Consider the following 8502-nt stretch of genomic DNA (forward strand, 5'->3'; position numbering starts at 1 on the left):
AAGCCTGATATAAATCAGACTTGCTGAAAGCTAGATTCCTATTGATAGTGACAATCCACAAAGCTAAACATTAACTTTTCTAATAATCAGTCAGTAAAGGCCAGACTAGTAAGGGACAACTTCCCTATTTACTTTTCTCCCCACTTCCTCCTTAGCTCAGAGGTAGAAAAACCTAGTGACCAATCCTTGCTTTGTTAGCCTGTCCACAGCTTCCCCATTCCAACAGCCTCTAATCAGGGTACATCTGTAGTTTTCCTATCTGTCTCAAGTCTCTACCAAAATGCAAATAATAGGCGTTGACTCCTTTGTAATATTTTCCTCATTTAGTGAAATGTCTTGACTGATTTACCACCTTTATGACAGAAAATACTTTAAAGGTTAGCATTTCACAAAAGCTGGTAGTAACTACTAACACCTGATACATTTTTTGCAGGTTTATCTAATTTATCATCATAATAAATATAGAAACACTGAAGGTAGTACTAGAATTATATTCATTATAGACAAAGAATCTGAAGCTGAGATACATAAACCTTGCTGACACTCAAAGTAAGAGGCAGAACAAGGACTAAAATGGAGACAATGTAAAATCCTTAACTACTGTAACCAATTCAACTTGAAATATAGACAGAGGTGTATATTTCAACTGCATAGAGCACACAAAATTGACATTTTATCTTAATATTATAAATGATCATAAAATTCTGTAATAAAGAAAAGAGTCTTTTATATCAATTGTTTTTTAGAACAGGTTCTCTGGCAAAATAACTTGCCCTACATTATGTATTTAGTTCACAAACAAGATTAAAGCCCAGATCTTCTGACTACTAGCCCAGATATTCAGGATGCTTCCATGGGAGACAAAATATTTGCCTAGGGAGATTTATAATTCCACAGACTTTATATAATAGGGTAATGCTAACACATGCCAAGCACGTTAATTATAGAACATGGCTAAACAGATCTTCTGTGGTGACAATGAACTAAATGTTATTTAAGAGGCTGCTGAAATTCAAAAATATTTATTGAGTGCTCACTAGTGTTAGATACTGTTTTAAACACTTGAGTCATTTACCAACAAAATGGAAAAAAAATCTAATGGGCAGAAGCATGATGACAAATTCTATTAGAAGATGATGTGAAGACAACATTGGTAAAGTTAGTGCAATTAGGAATGTTATTTTTATTTTTATTTTTTTGCCAGTCCTGGGCTTGAAATCAGGGCCTGAGTACTGTCCTTGGACATTCTCAGGGCTAGAGCTCTACCAGGTGAGCCATTGCACCACTTCCAGCTTTTTTTTTCTATGTATGTGGTACCGAGGAATCGAACCCAGGTCTTCCTGCATGCTAGGCAAGCACTCTACCAGTAGGCCAAACTTCTGGCTGGGGAGTGTCATTTTAATAGTTGCATAGGGTCAAGCTGATCTCTAGGTCAGCCATTTTGTCTTCAGAAATGGCATCAAGAGGTAATAGCAAACACAAAGTTCTAAGAGCATTCTTGGTATGTTTAATAAAACTAGAGAGGTGGGCAAAGGGGTAAGATTGAGAATAATAGGTTGCATTAAAATTTTAAAGTGGGGGTAGGATGTAGGGTTTTTTGATCACTGAACTATCAATGAACAAAAAGTTGTACTTTTCCCTATATATTACGAAACTATGTGTTAAAAGGTTAAAGAAGGGTGTGTGGTTGGTTCTCAGATTTTAATTGCAGTACAAATATCAGAATGGAAATGTTTGAAAAACAGATTTGATACTGCATCAGTTCAATTCATCATGCAAGGATGGCATGCAGATTGTACATAATGATTTTGATTATGGCCTGATGTGCTTTCCTCTGAGTTTTAACTAATGGCTAGTAGGGAGAGGTAGCCAGGAAGTGTGTGGTGTAGAGGAAGGGTACACCTAATCATCGATGGTTCTAAAAAATTCCTCTGTGACCCACTCTGCAATACATTTAAAAACAAAACAAAACCAATCAAAAATGTTTTTTCTTCATTTCTGCTAAGTCCTCTGTTTGGTGTGCTTACCCTTGCTGTTCTTGTAGAGCCACTGGAAAATGGAAAATCACCAACCTGAAGAAATCCTGGACCTTTACCACCATATGGGGGGGAGAGTAGATCATTTTTTCCTTTATTGCTCCAGTTTTTGAGTTCCCCTCTCCCTCAAGAAAGACTGGAGGGTGGATGTCAAAGACTGAAAAGTTTGGTTTAGAGAATGAGAATTAAAAAAAAAAAAAACAAGGAACAACTTGGTCGATATCTGAATTTTAAGAACAATGCTCTCGTGTTCAATTACAAATTGAACACTATCCCTACTACTCTTCAGTAAAGTGTACATCATTTGTGTGCATCTGGCGTACTTGTATACAATATGAATGGATCCAAGCAGACTGAATGCAAAGAGCAAGAGGTCCACGACCTATCAGTCCCAAATCCTTATAAACATGTTTCCCAAAGACAAACACATCTCAGTGCTTTCAATTCTCTTATGTAAATACCATGTTCATCTTTTTTCTCCAGGTGTCCTCATGAGAGTGACCTCACCTTTAAACCCTACGTGACAATCCCTGACCTGAGGTCGCGATGGCCAGGATAGGCAGGGCGGCCTGGAAGTCCAACGACTTCCTTTAGATCATCCAGCGTTTGGATGATTATCCAAAATGCTTCACTGTGGGCACAGACAACATGGAGGCCAAGCAGATACAGCAGATCTGCCTGTTGCTCCGAGGCAAGGCTGTGCTGCTGATGGGCAAGAACACCATGCTGTGCCAGGCCACCCGAGGGCACCTGGAAAATAGCCCAGCTCTGGAGAAACTGCTGCCTCCTGCCCAGGGTAATGTGGGCTTGGTGTTTACCAAGGAGGACCTGACTGAGATCAGGGACATGCTGCTGGCCAATAAGGTACAAGTGCTGCCTGTGCTGTGCCATTGCCCCATGTGAAGTCACTGTGCCAGCCCAGAACACTGGTCTGGGCCCCGAGAAGACTTCTTTCTTCCAGGCTCTTGGCATCACCACTAAGATCTCCAGGGGCACCACTGAAATTCTGAGTGATGTACAACTGATAAAGACGGGAGAGCAAGTGGGAGGCAGCGAAGCCACACGCTGAACATGCTGGACATCTCCCCCTTCTTCAGGCTGATCATCCAGCAGGTGTTTGACCATGGCAGCATCTACAACTTGGAAGTGTATGACATCTCTGAGGATACTCTGCATTCTCTCTTCCTGGAGGGCATCAGCAATGTTGCCAGTGTCTGTCGGCAGATTGGTTACCCAATGGTGGCCTCAGGGCCTCCTTCTATCAGCAAGGGTACAAGCAGGTCCTGGCCCTGTCTGCGGAGGCTGACTACACTTTCCCACTTGTTGAAAAGGTCCTGGCCTTCTTGGCTGAGTCATCTGCCTTTGTGGCTGCTGTTCCTGTGGCTGCTGCCACCACTGCTGCACAAGCTGCTGCGGCGGCCCCAGCCAAGGCTGAAGTCCAGGAAGAGTTGGAGAAATCAGATGAGGACATGGGATTTGGTCTTTTTGACTAATTTCCTAGGAGTGGTCGACTCAGATTTATTTGCAAAACAGGAAAATAAAGGCTTAGTACCTTGTCTTTAAAAAATAACAATATGTTCATGATGTTCTCTTGTTTTCTCTCTTTCCCCATCTTCGTCTCTCTTAATTACCATTGTTGCCTAAACTCAGGACCTTACCTTTGCTCAGCAGGGCCTTTGCCATTGAAACCACACCCATAGCTGCATTTCTGCTGTTTTTGTTCAGATATTATTTCAAAATTTTGCTCAAGGTCAGACAAAAAGCAAAGCCATTTCCTATAAACTTTTAATATACTGCCTCCAATACCCAGTCCTGTTAAGTCTACCAGCAGCCTCCTTCTTATTTATAAAGAACCTGAGTATTTTTCTGGAGGCTTTACATTTTTTTTTATTCTCTGCTAATCTTAAATTGCATGATATACTGATACATGGACATCTCTCTCACGCATGTGCACGTGTGTGTGGGTGTGTGTACAAGTGTATATGTGCTGTTAGTGGGGCTTGATCTCAGGGGTTTCTTTTTTGTTCAAGCTTACTGCTTTACCACTTGAGTCATACCTCCTTCTGGCGTTAGCTAGTTAATCAGAGATAAGGCTCATGGATTTTCCTGCAGAGTCTGGCTTTGAACCATGCTCTTCCTATCTCAGCCTCTTCAATGTCTTGGATTGCAGGAGTGAGCCACTGGCACCTGGCTAATTTTTTTCTTTTTCCTACGCAGTGCTTTTTTTCTTAATAAATGTTGCATCCAATCACATTTACACATTCACTTCTGGAACTGATGATAATAAACTTAGATTCTTATAACATCATTTGTCATATATTATTTTTCTAAACTTTTCTCTTTAGTTTGTAGTAATAAAGAGGCTCAAACTGATATTGGAAAAAATGAGACAGAATGAATCACTAATTACTACTTTTTATTCCATTCATTGATTTCAAGGATTATGTGGTACTAGCACTGCTTTGTTTACTGGTGACATTTATCTGTCACTATGTTCTTTCCTAGATCTGTTCCTTCAAGATCTGTTCTAGGAGTTAAGTTTTCAATGGTGAACAAAGAAACAAAAGTGTGGCCCTTGGACTTGGTGGTAGAAAGAAGCAGAAGACATGAAAACACTGCACGTCAGGTGCTTGTCTCCTCAGCAGCTACAAATACAGTTTCACCATTTGCCAGGCAGCTTTTCATTCAGATAAGAAGTTCCTCTGGACTCACTTTTTTTTTTTTTTTTTTTTTTTTTTTTTTGCCAGTCCTGGGCCTTGAGCTCAGGGCCTGAACACTATCCGTGGGCTTTCTTCAAACCTAGTGCTCTACCACTAGAGCCACAGCACCACTTACAGCTTTTTTTAATGTATGTGGTATCAAGGAATTGAACCTAGATCTTCGTGCATGCTAGGTAAGCACTCTACCACTAGGCCAAACTCCCAGCCAATGGATCCACTTTGTGTACTGTATCAGAACTGTTTGAGTCTTACATGTGTGTACATACACACATACACATATACATATATATGTATGTATATACAAATTATGTGTGTATATGTATATACATATTATGTGTATATACATGTATCTACATATCTATATAGATATGTAGATATATAAATGTATATCTATATATATACACACATATATGTGCCCTCTGATCACAACATGTAATATCCTTTACAAAATTCTTTTTATCCATAAATTAGAATGAATTTCTATACATTTTATCCTCTGAGTTTTATAATACAAAATCTTTTCAGTGGGAAGCCTTCTTGATATATATATATATGTATATATATACATATATATTATATATGTCTGTCTGTCTGTCTGTCTATCTATCTATCCATCCATCTATCTAATTTGTGTAGTCTCCTGAGCTCACTTTGCAGGAGGAAATCTTAAGTATGCAACGCAGCTCCTGATAATCTTTTCTGTCTTCAAAGTATCATTACTAATTACTATCTAGGCAGAGAACTGGACTGATGTGAATTTCAAACTGATTCTAAACGGTGTTTAGTGCATAAAAAAAACTACCAAGGGGTCTGAGGCTAACCAATGTGAAAAGTAAGCTTCTCAGAGTGTTGGACTAATAAAAAAACAACTTCCTCCTAGAATAGTTTCTCAAACTTAATAATACAGTACCTATCAAATTATTACCTTTTTTTCTAAGGCCCACTTGACAGATTTGTTTATAGTTTATGAAATCCACCAGTTTATTTTGAATACATTTTTGGTGTTTCTAGAAAACCTAAAAGCTGTATGCAAAATGATTGTATTGATCAACTCAGTTGCTATAACAAAACATTATAGTTAGATAGCTTGAAACATAAAAGATTATAGTTTGGTACCTTATTTCCTCACAGTTGTGGAGGCTGGGGAAGCTGGAGAGGAAAGTGCCCATTTGATTCCTGCCTGGTGAGGGCTCTTTCCAGCTTGTCTCTTTATGATGTGTGATCACACAAAGGAGAGGCAACACCAATGCCTCTTTCTCTTCTTATAAGGCATCAGTAGTTATCTAACTTCTTTGCAGGCCTTATCTCCAAATATAACCACACTGGACAAAATTAGGGCATCAGTATATAAACATTAAGGGAACACATCTGAATCCACAGCACATACTTCCTAAAATTATGCTATCAGAAAAGTTGAAATGCTTTTTATTGATAAAAATAAAAAGTAACAATTACCTGGTAACTAATCTGATATAGCATTGTGATATTTTGTTGTCAATGTAATAATATTATTATCCTCATTACAGAGATAGGAAAGAAATACTTTCAGATGCTAAATAACTTGCCCAAGATTACAATGAAGACTCAGTACAAACAACCCTCTTGGCCAGTATGTTATAATATGTAAAATAGTACTAGACTGTTTACCAGTAAAAATAACATCAAACAGCAGCCTAAACATTCACAGTGAGAACAAAGAAGGATATTCTTGGGAGAGGATCTCAACGGCTCAATAGCTATATGCATATAATCATATAAAATGATGCTTATTAAAGTGAACTCTAAGAAATGGAGGTAAGAGACTTAAAAAAAATACTGTTTGTGGTTATTTTTTTTTTTTTGGTCAGTCATGGAACTTGAACTCTGGGCCTGTGCACTTTCCCTAAGCAATTCAGCTCAAGGCTAGGGCTCTACCACTTGAGCCACAGCACCACTTCTGGCTTTTTTTTTGTATGTGGTATAGAAGAATCAAAGCCAGGACTAAGTGAGCACTCTACCACTAAGCCATGCTCCTGGAGTCATGGCCTAATCTGTATAAACCATTATCAAATGTAAATCAAAACAGCAAATTGACAGGGTTAATTATAGACCATGTTAACCTAATTTTTTTTTTTTGTCATGGGGCTTGGATTCAGGGCCTGGGCGTTGTCTCTGAGCTTTCCAGCTCCAAGCTACAGCCCTACCCCTTGAGCCACAGCCCCACTTCTGGTTTCTAGTGGTTAATTATAGATAAGAGTTTCAGGGTCTTCAGGTCTTTAGTGCCAGGGCTGGCTTTGAACGGTGATCCTCTGATCTCAACCTCCTGAATAGATAGGATGACAGGTATGAGCCACCCCACCTGGCTTGCTTTTTTTTTTTTTTTTAATAATGAGATAAAATTAAAAATGAAAACAAAGTTCTAGGGGCAAAACATTTGCAAATATTTTTTAGTGACTCTTGTCTGGAATTCAAGGTCCTTTGAATATTTATACCATTAAAGAATGAGGAACTTTCACAGAACCAACACTAAAGTAAAATGAACATGTTAGGTATGCGTGTGTGTACACTTGGGAAGAAGTCAGGGCCTGGTACTGTCCCTTAGCTTTTTCTACTCATGGCTGGTGGTTTACCACTTGAGCCACAGCTCCACTTCTGGCTTTTTGGTGATTAATTGGAGATGAGACACTTGCACTTTCTTGCCCTGTTGATTTCTAAGGGCGGTCCTCAGATCTCAGCCTCCTCAGTAGTTAGGATTTCAGGAGTGAGCCAACAGCACCCTACTAGAATTTTTTATTTTTATTTTTTGGTGGGTTGTGGGCTTGAACTAAGGGTAAGGGTCTGGGCACTGTCCTTGAGCCTCTTTATGCTCAAGGCTAGCGCTCTGGTGCTTGAGCCACAGTGCCACTCCCAGATCTTGAGTGGTTAATTGGAGACATTTTTGTCCAGTCTGCCTTAGATCATGATCCTCAGATCTCAGCCTCCAGAGTAAGATTACACAGCCTGTGCCAGGGGACCCAAGCAAAAACAGTTTTTGAAAAAGCAAGTAACTCTTAGATTCCCAATCCTGGAAGTGTGCTGAGTCCTACAGTTCTGAGAGCCACACCATCTAAATAAGACCCTACAAGCTGCAAATCTGTTTAATGACAACATTCAGCCAAACTTAAGGGCACTTCTTTTAAAAATCCTGCTTACAGGTGGGGATGGGCGGGGGGGGGGGGGGGGGGGGACTGGGAGAGTGAAGGAAGGGGTGACATTTTGCAAAGAGAAATGTACTCTCTTCCTGACTTATGTAACCATAACCCCTTTGCACATCACCTTTATAAGTTTGTTTTTTAATCCCCAAAACCCCCTATACTTACAAAGCATATGTATCTTAGCCTCTCCCTAAATGATCAGGGGCTTTGCTGGGAGAGTTAGAAAAAGCTAACTCTATAGAACAATAAGCAACCAGTCCCTCCTCCTGTTTGCCCATCTCCTGGTCTCTTTAATTTTTGACCAAGAGCAAACTGGCGAAGGCAATGGGGATGTTTGGGTGGTTGCATCACAGTCACCTGGAGGGACAGCCCGCCCCCTGCAGCTAGGTCGGAGGTGATTCCCACGCCGGGAGGGCGGGAGAGCCACTTACTTAAAGGAGCCCTTCCAGGAAGCAAGACTGCCACAGAGAGACCTCCGGGGGCAGGGCTCTGGCACTTGAGGCTGGGCGATCCCACCCCAGAGCCTGTGATGCGAGGCCCAGGGCCTGCAGTCCCTGGACCAGAGCGAGAAGC

The 8502-nt window shown here is 40.3% G+C and overlaps 1 pseudogene; it reads left to right on the forward strand.

Annotated features, from left to right (window-relative positions):
• Positions 1 to 2582: 2582 nt before the first annotated feature.
• LOC150058985 (large ribosomal subunit protein uL10 pseudogene) lies at positions 2583 to 3529 on the forward strand (annotated as a pseudogene).
• The last annotated feature ends 4973 nt before the right edge of the window (positions 3530 to 8502 follow it).

This window comes from Megascapheus bottae, chromosome 9 (assembly GCF_031878675.1).
Source record: "Megascapheus bottae isolate mThoBot1 chromosome 9, mThoBot2.hap1, whole genome shotgun sequence".
Taxonomy (NCBI): Eukaryota; Metazoa; Chordata; class Mammalia; order Rodentia; family Geomyidae; genus Megascapheus; species Megascapheus bottae.